General features: G+C 38.5%; 1 protein-coding gene and 1 non-coding gene across 2 annotated transcripts in view; both read left to right on the top strand.

Moving 5' to 3' along the window:
• UTRN (utrophin) overlaps positions 1-16,158 on the top strand; it is a 482,739-nt gene that overhangs the window by 66,598 nt on the left and 399,983 nt on the right. The gene's annotated exons all lie outside the window — the stretch shown is intronic.
• Positions 15,639-15,745, top strand: LOC136132375 (U6 spliceosomal RNA). The gene has a single exon (XR_010656455.1). It is a non-coding gene; the product is annotated as a U6 spliceosomal RNA (small nuclear RNA).

Raw genomic sequence — 16,158 nt, 5'->3', positions numbered from 1 at the left:
CATATTTCAAAACGCAGGTTTTACATCCTACGTATCAGATACTGTCAGTTCATTGCTGTAGGGAGAAGAGCAAGGGCAGAGGCTGTCTTCCCTTCACCCCACCTTGTCCCCAGCACACTTATATTTTGATTGGGGCAGTTGGGCTTTGGAGTCAGACTGCCTGAATTTCAACGCAGGTGCCTCCATTTACTGTACACCCTTGGCAAATTCCTTAATTTAATTATGTATTTATTTTTTTAAAAATTTATTTATTTTTGACTGCATTGGGTCTTCGTTGCTGTGCATGGGCTTTCTCTAGTTGTGGCGAGCAGGAGCTACTCTTCGTTGTGGTGCACGGGCTTCTCATTGTGGTGGCTTCTCTTGTTGTGGAGCACGGGCTCTAGGTGCGCGAGCTTCATTAGTTGTAGCACACGGGCTCAGTAGTTGTGGCTCGCAGGCTCTAGCGTGCAGGCTCAGTAGTTGTGGCTCGCTGGCTCTAGAGCGCAGGCTCTGTAGTTGTGGCATACGAGCTTAGTTGCCCCACAGCATGTGGGATCATCCCGGACCAGGGCTTGAACCCATGTCCCCTGCACTGGCAGGCTGATTCTTAACCACTGAGCCACCAGGGAAGCCCCAAATTCCTTAATTTTAAATGTCTGTGAGCTTTGCTGAAAAATGGGGTCCATAAAAACATTTACCTCATATGGATGTTGTGGGGATTAGATTACACAGTAGCCACGTAGGAAGCATTCAATACATGTTGCTAATAATAGCAACAATAATAATGTTACTAATACTGATATTATTACTATTATTAATACATTTAAAATAACAGTTTAAATTACCTTATGTAATAGAGATGCTATTGTGAATCAAACTTAACTGAATTGAAATTTTCTTCTTTTTGCCCATTATCTTTAGGTGATAGTGAACCATGAAATAAGTAAACGATAGAGAAGTAGATATAAAATCTAGCTAATTCATTCTTACCCTGAACAGGAATACTATGACTTCAGAATTTAAAACACTAACACTTGGTGCTATTCCATGGAAATCCTTCTTCCTAAATGCCTTGATATTAACTGTCTTCTTAGCTTGTTAACTCTTGTGTTGTTAAAATAAGATATTCCTTATTTCATAAGAACTTTCATCCTTTAAGGAAAATTCCAAATTTCTTATCTCCATTGTTGAGTGTTTTTTCTTTTAAAAATCACAGTAATATGAATGTTAGAAAGGAAAAAATATCCATTACAATTTCTGTCATCTTAACAGAATAGTAACTTTCATGTCTTATTTTCCCATTTGGTCTTTATATTCATATCTTAAAATAATTGTAATTATATAAAACTTACAATTCTTTGTTCTGGTATTTTAGTTTTATTATATTTCAAATAAGTAATTTTCATGCTTCCATTGGGTAGCTTTATATAATTTATTAACTCCTTGTTTTTTGGTATTTAGTTTATTCCTAGTTTTTCAAAATTATGTATAACAGTGCATGGAAAAATTATCTTTATTGATCTGTAAAATGGAGATAATAAAAATACCATAGGTTTGTCAAGGATTATTTAAGTGAATGGATGTAAAGCAGGGCTTCTCAACCATGACACTGTTGCCATTTTGGGCTAGATAAATCTTTGCTGGGGGAGCTGTCCTATACATTGTAGACGTTTAACAGCATCCCTCGCTGCCCACCAGTTTTGATATACAAAAATGTCTCCAGACATCGCCAAGTGTCTCCTAGAAGTCAGACTCGCTCTCAGTCGGGAACCCTGATATAAAACATTTAGAGCAGCCAGGCACTGCTCTAGTGTGTGCTATATAAATATTTGTTATTACTATTATTGATGTTTGCTACCATTCTTCATTTCAGTTGCTTATTTCTGATATGTTCCTAGAAATAGAATTTCTGGGACAAGGGGTTTAGTTTTAGGGCTTCTTTAATGTATGACTAAATGTTCTCCAGAAGGACTGGGTTAAGTTTAATGCCATCAGTTGTATATAAATCTGTCAATATCTCTGAGCTCCAGCCAGTATCCAATTGTGAGTACCACATGTTGTTTTAGTTTCACTCCCCATAATTACTAGTTAAGACAAGCATTTCCTCTGTTTCTTTATTTGTATTGTCATATCTGAGGATTCTGGCTTATCCACCTCCCACACACTTTTTTTTTTGAGCTGCTGTGCCATCTACCACTTGAAGTTGAAAAGTCATACCCTCAATAACCAAGTCTGTATTAAATCTCTTTGCTTGACCTTTAATAGCATCCAAGTTGAACATGGTTGAGGTCCTTTCAGATTACTGGGTTTTCCGCAAACACTCCTTTGCTGTTTCAGATTAAGACACAGTAATTGACAGTGTCCCATAATATTAAACCTTTCAGGATTTAAATATAAGGTGGCATCCTCTTTTTTTGAAGGATATTTTTGTGGAAAAGCTCTCAACCCTGTATTCTGTTATATGTGTCATCTAACGTGGTTGCTTCTGGTTTATCCTTTTGGAAATAATCCCGATCCTAGCTGTAGCAAAGGCTGTTGGTGCCCTAACCGTAACCCCTGCTTTGAGCACTTCGGTGCACGGGGACTGCCAATTCAGGCGCCTGCATTCTTTTGCTTGGCTGGAAAAGCTCACACCCAGGCTTGGCAGGAAGTGCCAGCCCCCGGCAACCCACTGCCAGTGACTGCTATAGTGTAAATCCCCAGCTCTCTTGCATCTCAGGTAAGATACCTTCGAGATGAGCATTTTACACTGGTTCTCCCAAGTTCCCTGTTGAATTAAGATTCAGTGACAAATTAACTGAAAATGACCCTTTTGCTGGCTACCTTTTCTTTCCTGTCTCAATGTTTCACTCCCCACCCGTGTTTCCTGGGATCACCTCCAAAATAAACTACTTATAATATTATAAAATATTTCAATTTTGGGCTTAGTCTAGAAGGCTGTGTTTGAGTTAAAAGCATCCAGGAATTGAGGGGGGGGGCAAGATGGGTTTATTTCTGGATCCTAAAAGGGATGGCTGATAAGGAAAGAAGTGCCTTTTAAATTAGAGACATACATTGATTCCAGCGATTTTTTCATTATGCTGCCACTGCCTTACTAAAATTTAAAGAATAAAAACAAAGGCCACATTAATAATAGTTATAATAATAGTAATGGAAACAAAGAAAATGAGTAAAATATTTGCCTTGCTACTTAAAAAAATCAACTCATTGGAGCTGATTTTTAAAAAGTAAAATTTGGCTAGAATGTAACAGCTACATTTCTTTAAATGGATGGAGTCAAAATGCTGAGGTCCTGGTGTGGTCACCCTAGACAGGGTAGAAATTTCCCCCTGAGGCACTCACTGAAAGAGCCCACCCAAGGAAGGGAGGTGATCAGCACATACAGAGGCACCTGTATCCCTGCCCCTCCCGACACCCTCCCCTCTCCCCATCACCCAGCTGCTGTCTGTCAGTATACCCTCTTCTGAGTACAAACCTCCAGGAGCACTTATCTAAAAGTCACAGAGCTGTGATGTTTCCTCGCCAGCACAATGTTAAATGTAGGTTCTAAAAAGCGGAGGTCATTCCAAGAGCCTCAATGACCTTAGCTGTGAACATGACCCAGAGTGACCCACAGTGAATGCTGGCCCACATAGGTTTTACATTTTTCATGTGAAAGTTCTTCCTTTGTTGTTTGTGATTAATAGCTGAATAGGATATAGAGCCAAATGATTTCATTGTTGAACACAGACTTGAAGGTCATGAGAAACTGCCTGTTCAAAGTAAACTTTGCCAAGATACGGAGAAGAGGTCTGCATTAACACCTGGATAGTTTTTGAAGCAAGGCAGAGCAAAAAGGAAAAAAACATTAAATGTCATTCTTTATATGATGTGAGAGTTGAGTTCAATTGGGTGAAATGATCATTGGATCCTCAGGATAAATGATGACCTATGAGGCTGAGTTTGCACTGTGAGTAACACTTTCAAATAAAGGTGTATTTGAGGACCTTTGTCCAGAATAGAAATGTGGTGAAGAGTTAGTTATAGGTATGTCTACTTTGTTAATAGCTTGATTTTTAAGTTTGATATCATATTGGTTTGCTATTTGAAATATGCTTTTGAATTAAGTTTCTTAGTACTTAGCACTTTGAATTTCATGTTTTCAGAAGAATTTAAGAATAACACATAATGATTTAAGAGTAGCACATAATAATTTACTACTTAAATTTAAAAACAGAGAGACAAATAGAGAGACAAAATATTATGATATGAAACCCAGTATCTTCCAGAACTATATTGTGTGCTTATGTTCTTTTCTATGTGTTTTCTAGGCTTTTGAGTCAGAAGTTAGGAAAAGATTGACTTCAAGTCTGACCATCTTTACTTGTCCCATTGGAGATGAAAGTGCCCCAGCTCCTAGTTATATATTTATGTACACATGTCCATTGGTATGGTGAATTGCCACAAGTTCTAGTAGCTATAACTTATATTCTAAGGATAGATTCGTCTAGAAAGCAATGCACTGAGAGCCTGGTTTTCCCCGGACTGGTGTGATGTAAAATAGTTGAGAGGTGAGTGGACTTGGTTGCATCTTGTTCCTCCTGTTGTTACTTGCTTGCTTTCCAGCTGGGTCTTAAATTTCCTCTTTCAGGAGAGCTTCTAGGCCCTAAGTCAGCTGGTAGGAATTTGATTTTGTGTGGTAGGAATAACTGCAGGTGGGGAGAGACAGAAACTACTTACTCAACAGTTTCCATAACAATTTCCCCCAGCTTAAAGCAAACAAAACAAAACACGCCCCCCCCCCCCCCCCCCCCCCCCCCCCGCCCCAAACATTATAATTTTGTTGGAATTGAATTACCCCTGTTAAAGAAGTTTTCTTACATGGCTAACTCTTAATTTCTTCGTAATGATCAGGATTTTTCTCTTTTCCCTAAAGGTATGTTGGGTTATTTCTTTGGTAATTCAGGAAATATTTATTGTGTACTTATGGTGTGTAAGGAACTACGTGAAAGAGGCCAAGGAATAAGACAGTTTCTTCCTTCAGGGAATTAAGAATCTCATTAGGAGGGGAGATCAACATGGGCATGGAGACATACTGATAAAATATTATTAACTTTAAAAATCCCCCAAATAGGGCTTCCCTGGTGGCGCAGTGGTTGAGAGTCCGCCTGCCGATGCAGGGGACACAGGTTCATGCCCCGGTCCGGGAAGACCCCACATGCCGCGGAGCGGCTGGGCCCGTGAGCCGTGGCCACTGAGCCTGCGCGTCCGGAGCCTGTGATCCACAACGGGAGAGGCCACAACAGTGAGGCCCGCGTACCCCCCAAAAAAAAAAAAAAAAAAAAATCCCCCAAATATTTTGTTATAAGTAAGGAACAAAATATGATGTGAATTTAAAAGTTGGGGGTGGAGTGGATATTTAGAGTTGGATCGGGGGAGTACATCTATCTAAAGACTTCATGAAAGAGAGGGTACCATTTGATATGGAAACTGATGGGGGTATTGGGGCTGGAAGAGAATTCCAGGCAGAGGGCACAGATTAGTAGGGGATGACTATAGGAAAGCGTACTGAATGCCGTTCTAAGTAGGTTACTTCACACTGTATCATATAGATAGCTATACATGATTTTGAAGGCATTGGGGGATGTTTGGAGATTGTGCATGCAGAACTTTGTGATCATAAGAAGTTAATCTTTCAAAGGTCTTTAGGATGCAAATGGGAGGGTGGATAGTATAGAAGCTTATTGTAGTACATGGGGAAGGATTGAGGACCTGGTCATTGGGGTTGGTGGCTTGGGAATATCTTGGTTCTGTTGAAGAATTAACTTGAGTTATGGCAAAGCTCACTTCATGGTGTTCAATATTTAGGATTCTGCTGCCAGAAGCTGAGCTAACTCTTCTCCCTGGGTGTAGCTGTGATTGAGAGAACCTGTGTGTGAATGATTCTTCCCTGTTGTTGCATTTGCAGTGTCGGTTTCTAGTTTCGGAGCTCAGCTGATCCCTGCAGAAATTGCTTCTGATTGTGACCTGTGTCTCCCTTGCTGTCTCTTTTGTGGTTTTTTTTCCTAGTTATTTTTCCCTTGAAAGATAAAAGGAGGCTCTTAGGCCAAATTTCATTCTTTTGGTTTAGCTCATGTGGGATTACACCCTGTGTAGGCTTTGTTAGTAGGTGCTGATCTGTATAGAAGCTTGGATATCTACAGCTTTGCTCTCTCTGCTTTGTGGTACTACTTCTGATGTTTATATTTCCAAGTTTGTGATTCACAGGCAAGGGTGAATGACTGAGAAATATTGCAGATGAGTGGGTGTGTTTGTTTCCTATTGCTGCTATAGCAAATTAGTATGAATTTGATGGCTTAAACCAATACAAATTTATTATCTTACAGTTCTGGAGGTCAGAAGTTAGACACTGGTCTCACTGTACCAAAATCAGGGTGTTGGCAGGCCTGTATTCCTCCTGGAAGCCCTAGGGGAGAATCAGTTTCCTTGTCTTTTCCAGCTACAAGAGGCTGCCCATGTTCCCTGGCTCACAGTCTCCTTCCATCTTCAAAACCAGCAATGGTGGGTCAAGTCCTTCTCACGTTGTGGTGGATAACTCTTGATTTGCATTTTCTTTTCTTTTCTTTTTTTTTAAAGAAAAAAACCTCTGCGCAAAGAATTTGGCATGGTGGTTAATTCCCCAATCATTCCTGCTTGTCCGAAATAAATTTTGTCACTTTCTTTTGGCAGCTGACTTATAATTAATTTTTAAAAACGCTGTAAGAAGTGTGTGTGTGTGTGTGTTATATTATGATCTGTATGTTTATCTGATGATGGGGAAAAGGGAGGGAATGACCCATGTGCTTTCAGCTGGAAAGACAGCATGGGATTGCAATTCTGGAATGGATCATAAAGAGTAGACTTAACCTCGCTGTGACAAAAACATGTAAACCACTCATGATTCTCCACTTTTTACACTTTATTCTGAAGCCATATACTTCAGTTAATGTGATTTAATGGTTTTCTCTCAAAGTGTCATTTGGCAGGATGTTACTAAGGAGAAACATGAAGTTGAAGTGTATTTGGGAACAAAACAAGTGAGTAGCCAAATTAAATGACTCATTTTATGAAAAGGGAAGAAGGTCAGAGGTTAGTTAACAAGGTGCTTCTTTGTTCATCTGCGAATCCAGTGATAGTTTGACCTTTGGGAGAAATTTATTTTAGGTCAATCAGTATTATTAAGGCAGGTGCTAGAGATTTTATGTTCTTTGTATTCTACTGTTGGCATAAGAACTTGGACATTATAATTATCATATGAATATAAAAGTTGATGTGATATAGTAGTAAAATTTATATTAATTTAGTTTGAACTAAGGAACATACCTATGGGAGATATCACTTCCAAGAAATCTCTACTTATGTTCTTTAAGGACTTACATATGAGTCAAGGATTTATTAAGAAAATACTTCCAAGACAATAATAGATGTCACTTAGACACATCACTTCTTCCTTGATAATTTTTTTTTTTTTTTTGGTATGTGGACCTCTCACTGTTGTGGCCTCTCCTGTTGCGGAGCAGAGGCTCCGGATGCGCAGGCTTAGCGGCCATGGCTCACGGGCCCAGCCGCCCCACGGCATGTGGGATCTTCCCGGACCAGGGCACGAACCCGTGTCCCCTGCATCGGCAGGTGGGCTCTCAACCACTGCGCCACCAGGGAAGCCCTTTCCTTGATAATTTTATACATATGATTTTTTTCTGACCTCCATCCCAGTCATCATTATATAGATAAGGCAATTGTCATTGAATAATATTTAGAACTTTTAGAATAATAATATTTAGAATAATTTTTAGAAAGTATACATTTCAGAAATACTCAGTTTACTGTTAGAATGGAAGAAGGGTTTTGTCGTAGACAAGTAGATGTCAGTTTAATAACCTACTAGCTTAGACACTGCCTAAGTCTTTTGTTTTCCTATGATAAATTTGATTACCCTTTACTTAGAAGGAGAAACTTATCTTCAAGGAGATAATTATTTGCTGGATGAAGGCCAAGAGAAGAAGTCTAGGAATGTTAAGCCCCCCTTATAAGAGGAAGTTTGTGTTTCTTTTATTACTGGTAATCCTTAGTGATCTAAGGATTGAAGTCCTGTAAGTTTATCACCACTGCTCTTCCTTTTCATTTCCCATAAAGAGCCTTTGTATAGGCAGTTGAGAATGATCACATGGACATTTAAGATGGCCTGGTGCTGGACATTCATTCCTTCAGTTTTTATATTTTGCATCAAGTAGAAGAAAGAAGGAAAAACCTTGGGCTATAACAAATAAGAATGACATTAACTAGAGAACAGTGGGTCTGACTTGTAGTAGATGCTCAATAAACAATATTTAAAGGAAGGAACCAAATAATTTGTTTGTATATGTGGTTAAAGTTAGTTTTCATAGGGTGGACTTTCTCTCTGTCTCTCCCTCCCTCTCTTTTTGCTTTGGGAAAGGTGTTTCTGTTGTATCCAAAGGAAAGAGACACATTTTTTTAGCGTTTAGAAAGAACTGTAAATTATAAGCTTAAAAATACGATTGGTTCAGGGTCATCCTAAGAATTACAGAGGAGGACCTAAAAGAGATCTAGTGACTAATTTTTCATGATTTAGAAGATGTCTCTACTGTATTTGGCTTAAGGGATTTTGCTTTGTTATCTGATAAAACAAAGATTTGTTATCTGTCTTGACCTTTTATAAAATGAGACCTATTTATAATAATCTTTTGAGATAAAGTTCTTAAACTTCTTTCTGGGTCAGGGAGTCATTTAAAAATTGTTAGGAACTATGGAATTTCTCCCACCAGTCCAAATCACATTTGCAAGTACACAGTTTTTCTCACAACTTTAAGAAGTTTGTAAAGTCACTAAAACTTCTCCAGATATAGAACAAAATATAACCTTTTGTTCATTTGTTCATTTTATTCATATGTGTTCATTCATTTCCATGGCTTTTAAGGTTTGTAGGATTTTTGGAGAGAATGCTACCCTTTTTTTAAAAAACAAAATATTATGTATATATATTTTAAAAGTCAACCATTTCATCACATAAAAATTAAGCCCTACTCCCAGGGAGGGAAATCTCCATCATTAGATGATTTTTTTTTCCTTTGGTTTGTGTGCATATGCTAGCAGATGTATTATAATATATAGTTGTAATGCCTATTTTTAATAAATATAAAATCATATTGTTTTACAGCTGTTTTTTGTTTCTGCTTTAGCTATACATATGAATCCCTTTCCATGCCAGTATTGGTAGATCTAGCATATTCCTTTAAAAGCACTACTTCGCCCTTTATTCAGCATGGGCATAATTCTACAGACATACTAAAATTATTTGTAGATTGACTTTTATATTGAACATGGTTGGTGGCAGAAATAAGAGGAGAGAAGGAGCGACTGGTCGGAATGATATTCGTCGTTGCTCAAACTCTGCTTTGTTCATCTTCTCAGAGACTGGTTGTGTAGAGCTGGAGAAGGCATACGTTTTGAACAGAGGAGATTGCTGGCCAAGAAATAGGCCTCCCTCTAACACAATACCCACTGTGATGATTTACAATGTTTCAATCTCAGCAAAAATACCACTTGTATTCTGAATTCCTTTGTTTCAACTACATAACTCAATAAGAAAGTTTCCTACAATTGAAAAGAATAGGCACTGTTTAGAGGCCAAGTTTTGCCTTGTAAGGCTGAATGTGCTTTATTTTAAGCTACTCTTTCTTCTCAAGAAGACTGGTATAAACAAGAGGAGGGCCCTCTGGTAATTTCTATGCAAAGCATCAGTAATACTGTTTCTTTTTAATTTAATTATTTTTAATCCTGCTTATTTATTTAGTGCCTAACGCTATAGCACCTAATGAGCTCAGTGTTTGTGACAGTACATCCTACTAATGAGTGGAGGCAGACTGCCTGGGTTGGAATCTCTTCTTCAACTCTTATTAGCTATGAAGCCTCGGGTAAGTTTAGTAACTGTTTCCTCATCAATAAAATGGGGGATACCCATAGGACAAACTCATGGTTGTTACGAGGATTAAATAAGATAACGCAAGTGAAAAGACAATCCAGGGAATGGGAGAAAATATTTGCAAATTGTATTTCTGATAAGGATCTAGGACCCAGAATATATAAAGAATTCTTATAACTCAACAATAAAAAGACAAATAGCCCAGTAGAAAAGTGGGCTAATTTTTGAATAGACATTTCTCCAAAGATATACAAGTGGCCAATAAGCTTGTGAAAAATATGTTCAACATCGTTAGTCTTTAGGGCAATGAGATTCTGCTAGGATGAGTATAATAAAAAATATGGAAAAGAAGTGTTGATGAGGATGTGGACCCTCATGCACTGCTGGTGGAAATGTCGAATGGGTACAGTATCTTTGGAAAACAGTTTGCTGGTTCCTCAAAAAGTTAAGTGTTGCGTTATCTAACTCAGCAATTCCACTCTAAGTTACATCCCCAAGAGAACTGAAAACATATGCCCACGCAAAAACTTGTTCACAGATGTTCATAGCAGCATTCTTCGTAATAGGCAAAAGGTGGAAACAACCAGAACGGCCATCAGCTGATGAATGGATCAACAAAATGTGGTCTCTCCATACAAGGGAACATTACTTAGCCATAAAAAGCAATGTAGTATCGATACAAGCATGAACCTTGGAAACATAATGCTAAGTGAAGGAAGCCTGGCACAAAAGGCCACATATCATATAATCTATGTGATTAATCTATGTGATTAGAATAGGAAAATCCGTAGAAAGTAGATGAGTGGTTGCCTAGGGCTCGGGGAGGGGAGGGAATGGGGAATGACTGATAATGGGTACAGGGTATGGGGGATAATGAAAATGTTCTGGAATTAGATAGCGATGATTGTTGCATAACTTTGCAAATATACTAAAAACTGCTGAATTGTACACTTCAAATGTATGGATTTTGTGGCATGTGAACTATATCTCAATTGACAAAAAAATGAGATAATGCAGGGGGAGTGGTACCATGCCTTCATATGGTAAGAACCCTGCACCTATTAACTACTTCTACTGCTATCATTATTTTCATTATTATAAAAGGATGATTTCTTGTAATGTGCTTATATTATTTCTAGTTCTTTTCTTCAAATTACACACATGTTAGCAGTTTGGTGCTTGTAAAATGTTTTTCAAGATCTGCAGTTGCAAACAGGTTCTGTGATGGAAAGCCTTTGAATTATTGTGAATGTGTTTTTTCCATTTGCTTGCCCTGCATCTTCTTAGTATAAAATAAAGTACTTCTTGGCAGGTCATATGGCATTTATAGATTTTTTTTTTCTTTTTACTCTCTTTCATTTGATTTATCTGATTGGCCACACTCAACTCTTATGATGAAGAGAAAGCAGAGAAACCAAGAATAGGATAATCTAGAGGAATTCCTCAATCTTGATGAAATCTCCTTTTAATATTTTTCTTCCCACTGTTAAACTAGTACTTTTTCTCCTTCTGGGCAATAGCTACATAGTATGGAACTTACAGTAGTACAACATGTTAACATAAACACACTTGGATGTTTTTTGACAACATTTTATGTAAAATATATGTTAAAATCGAGTCTTTACGTAGTCAGTTATCCGGAATAACATTTGGACTTTGCTAAATATGTCTATGGTATCCTCAACACTGATCCTTTTAGAACTATTAATAGATGAGACTTGGGAGCATTTCATGGTTTTCAGGATTAAATGGTATTTATGCAAGTATACAAACTTTAGTACATTCTAGTTTATAAGATGTTAGAATATTTGATTGGCTAGGGAATTGCACATTATCTGCCTATTTTAGGATCTAAAATTGATCTGAGTTGTGTTTCTAGATTTACTCCCTCAAGCTTAAAGGGTGTTCTGATTTTGTTACTATCAATATCAACAGAAGATCATTTCAGTTTCCTTGTAGCTGGGTGTCATGGTGACTTTCTTTGGCCAGGCTCTTTCTTTGAATGTGTGACCTTGTTTGGCTTGTCTTTGATTATTATATATCTCTACTTAGTCTAATTTGCCTGGCTGTTGCTTTACTACTTCACTTTGACCTTTGATAAAGCTGTTACACCGACTCTTTCCTAGTGGGGACCCACCTTGGTTGCCCTGCCAATTAGATGCTTTGGTCTTGCTTGCTGGTTGGAGTGTGTCCCTTGATGGCCTTAAAGCTGGTATTCTTTGTATGCTAACACACATATATGGAATCTTAAAAAAAAAAAAAAAAGTTCTGGAGAACCTAGGGGCAGGACAGGAATAAAGACGCAGACATAGAGAATGGACTTGAGGACACAGGGAGGGGAAAGGGTAAGCTGGGACGAAGTGAGAGAGTGGCATAGACATATATACACTACCAAATGTAAAATAGATAGCTAGTGGGAAGCAGCTGCATGGCACAGGGAGATCAGCTCGGTGCTTCGTGACCACCTAGAGGGGTGGGATAGGGAGGGTGGGAGGGAGACACAAGCGGGAGGGGATATGGGGATATATGTATGCATATAGCTGATTCACTTTGTTATACAGCAGAAACTAACACACCATTGTAAAGCAATTATACTCCAATAAAGATGTTAAAAAAAAAAGGAGAGGAGAAAAAAAAACTGGTATTCTTGTTTCCTAGTTCCTGCCTGGGTGCTGTGTGCGGTACCTCTTTTCTGTTCTAGAGCACAGGCTTGTCTCTGACAGTTGCCACCTTCTGCATGGCAGTTTTATGGCATGACTGTTTTTTCATGCCACACAAGGGGTAGCAGCCTTTTTTTAAATTGTATGTTTAACATGAGTATTAATACTAAAATCTTATTTATGTATATATGAATACATTATATATGGTTACTGTTTTGATTTGAAAATTTCTATAGTAATTGTGTCCTAAAGTATTTATATTATTTATATTCTTATTTAGAAAAAAAATAAACGGTGAGTTCTGGTAAATTATACATTAAAGAATTATGCGTACAACTGCCATAGGTGTCTTTGATTAAGTTCTTTTATTAAAATTGCACTTTTAGTGAAGTAAAAAACTTACTGTAATTTCTGTGTACATGTGTGTAATATATTATATAACATGTATTTATATGTATAATTGAGATTGTAGTTTACTAGTATGTATTCACATAAATCTATTAAGTTAAAATATGTGCCATTTATCAAAGTTGGGCACAATTATGTGTTTGTACATAAACCCACGCGATCTTGGAATGTAGTCTTGGGGCTGGGCTGACGGTCTGTGTGTATGAATGCAGGGAGAACGACTCGTGTGTGGTTTCTATTTCTTTCCACCGTGAGGGCCCTGCACAGTTTCTTTTCTGGTTAGCTGCTGCCGACATGATTGTAGGGCTGCTCCCTGCGTGTGGCTTGGCCTCAGAACCCACGCTGTCTGCTTCCAGACCTACTCCTTCTCCGGTTGCAAGTCAGCGTAGTATAATATTTACTGGAAGAGAGTAAGTGGGTATGGTTGCTTTACGTGTGCTCCAGCTTGCCCTTATTAGTATTTCTTGGTTCTCCCATCAGCAGGTCTCTGATTTCTTCCTGAAAAAACAACCTTGTGCAGTCATGATCCTTCTGCCTTTACAAATCAGCCAGGCTTTGGAAAGGGAAGTGATTGTTCATCAAAACTCTAAACACCGGGATAAAATGTTCTTATTTAGATGAATCAGGGGTCAATTTAATTTTCTAATGAGCTTTAGAATTGCTTTTCTTGTCTGCCTTTAGGCACTCTTTTAATTCTGGCTTTTCTTCTTTTCAATGTTTCTAGAAGTCACATTTTCATTCTCTGCTCATAATAAAATGATCTTTAGACACGTGGAAAAGAGGAAATGAGAAAGAAATCTGGGTTATCTCAGTGATCGTGGTTTTAGAATTTTGCAGAGGGATGAAAAGGCCATAGATATAATAGAATCATGTTCTTTTATTGAAGTGGACAATTTATAAGTCTAGATTGAATTATAGTCAATATACAGTTTGTTTGGACTTAATGAACATATTAAATACATTCATTCAATAATTTTTAAAATCGACAACGTGTATTGGGAGCTGCATATACTATGGCAATCAAAGTAGACTTTTCTTGCCCTCATGGACTTACGCAAATCAATAGGTAATCAAATTGAGATAGGTAAAGGGTGCAAAGGAAAAGAAAACAGGGTACTTTGAGAGATTGGGGAGGTCCGGAAGAAAAGATGTTTAAAATTTGATCTGAAATAGCCATAGGAGTTAAGCAGGTTGACTATGGGCTTATAAGCAGGCAGAGCAGCATGAGCAAATATCCTGGGGCAGGAAAGGGCTGGGTGCATCTGAGTAACACAAAGGCCAGCCTGGCTGGAGCTACTGAGAGGAGGGGAGAGTATTGCAAGATTAGACTTGGCATAGGTAGGGGTCAGATGATTCAGAGCTTTGTAAACCGTGTTAATTTAATTGTTCCAGAGTTCATTGTCAAGCTGGCCAGCATTTAGAAAGTGGATTGAAAAGGAACAAGAGCAGACATTAGGAGATGGTGTCAGGTTATTGGCATTACGTTAGTGGATTCCAAGCAGGAGATAACAGTAGCTCAGACTGGGGGATGACTGGGAGATGAAGAGTTGTGGGCGGAGTTAAAGTATATTTAGGAATTTGGGACCAACAGAAATTGGTGATAGATTGTGGTAGTGGATAGATTGTGGAATGCCAAGGACTGGTTTCAGGGTCCTGGCATGAACAAGAGGGTAGTTTACTGTGTTATGTACTGAGTTAAGAAAGACTGGAGACAGAATTGATTTGAGAGAAGACCAACAGTTCAGTTTCAGATGTGTTAAGTTTGAAATGAGTCTGTGAGATATCTCAGTGCAGGTATCAGATTGATGGTTGGATACGTGCTGTGTTATTTATCTCTTGCTGCATAACAAATTGCTCTGAAACTTAGCATCAGATCTGTATTAGTTATCCATTGCTGTATAACAAATTACCCCAAGCTTTAGCAGCTTAAAACAACAAATATTTACTGTCTCATGAGGTTTTCTGGGTCAGGAGTTTGGGAGTGGCTTTGCCAGGTGATTCTGGCCAAGGGACTCTCATGAGGCTGCAGTCAAGTTGTTGACCAGGGCTGCAGGCTTGACTGAGGCTGGAGGATCTGATCCCAGAATGAGTTATGCACATGGCTTTGGCTCACCATTGGCCCCAACTGGGCCATATGGTTATCCTTAGTTTCAAGAGGAGGTGAGTATTATAACTGGCTATCTTGCTTCAAGGGGGAAAAAAAAATGAGGTTAGATTTGTAAGCAAGAAAGGGGAAAAGGATGATTGAGTAGGTAAACAGCAGTATCTACCACAGTGAGTTTGAACAAATGCTTTCCTCTGGAGTGAGATAACTAGAGGCATGGTCATAGTGAAAATTCTGATTCTAGAATTCAGCATATCTGACTTTTATATTCCAAAGGAATATGTTAAAAATATGAGTTTTAGGGCTTCCCTGGTGGCGCAGTGGTTGAGAGTCCGCCTGCCGATGCAGGGGACATGGGTTTGTGCCCCGGACCGGGAAGATCCCACATGCCGCGGAGCGGCTGGGCCCGTGAGCCATGGCCGCTGAGCCTGCGCGTCCGGAGCCTGTGCTCCGCAACGGGAGAGGCCACAACAGTGAGAGGCACGCGTACCACAAAAAAAAAAAAAAGAGTTTTAAAAGATGAAATTGGGTGCTCGCTTTGTCAGCGCTTATACTAAGATTGGAATGATACAGAGAAGACTAGCACGGCCCCTGTGCAAGGATGACATGCAAATTCATGAAGCGTTCCATGGTTTTTATATGTATGGCTGATTCACTTTGTTTTAAAGCAGAAACTAACACACCATTGTAGAGCATTTATACTCCAATAAAGTTGTTAAAAAAAAAAAAGATGAAATTGGAACCAAGTGAAATTTCCTTTCGTCTTATTGGGGAATGTATGAGTTGAGACATACTAAATATTTCTTCTTTGAAAATCGGGTTGAAACGGAAACGAAAAATGTTTATTGCATGTGCTTTTTATCCCTACTTTTTTTTTTTTTGTGGTGCAATACATATAAAATTTACCATCGTAACCATTTCTAAGTAAACAGTGGTATTAAGTACATTTACATTGTTGTGTAGCTATGACCACCATCCACCTCCATAACTCATTTTATCTTGCAGAATGGAAAGTCTGTACCTATTAAACAATGACTCCCAATTCCAGT

This window comes from Phocoena phocoena, chromosome 12 (assembly GCF_963924675.1).
Source record: "Phocoena phocoena chromosome 12, mPhoPho1.1, whole genome shotgun sequence".
NCBI lineage: Eukaryota > Metazoa > Chordata > Mammalia > Artiodactyla > Phocoenidae > Phocoena > Phocoena phocoena.
The sequence above is the reverse complement of the archived record's forward strand: the minus strand, read 5'-3'. Positions and strand labels throughout refer to the sequence as shown.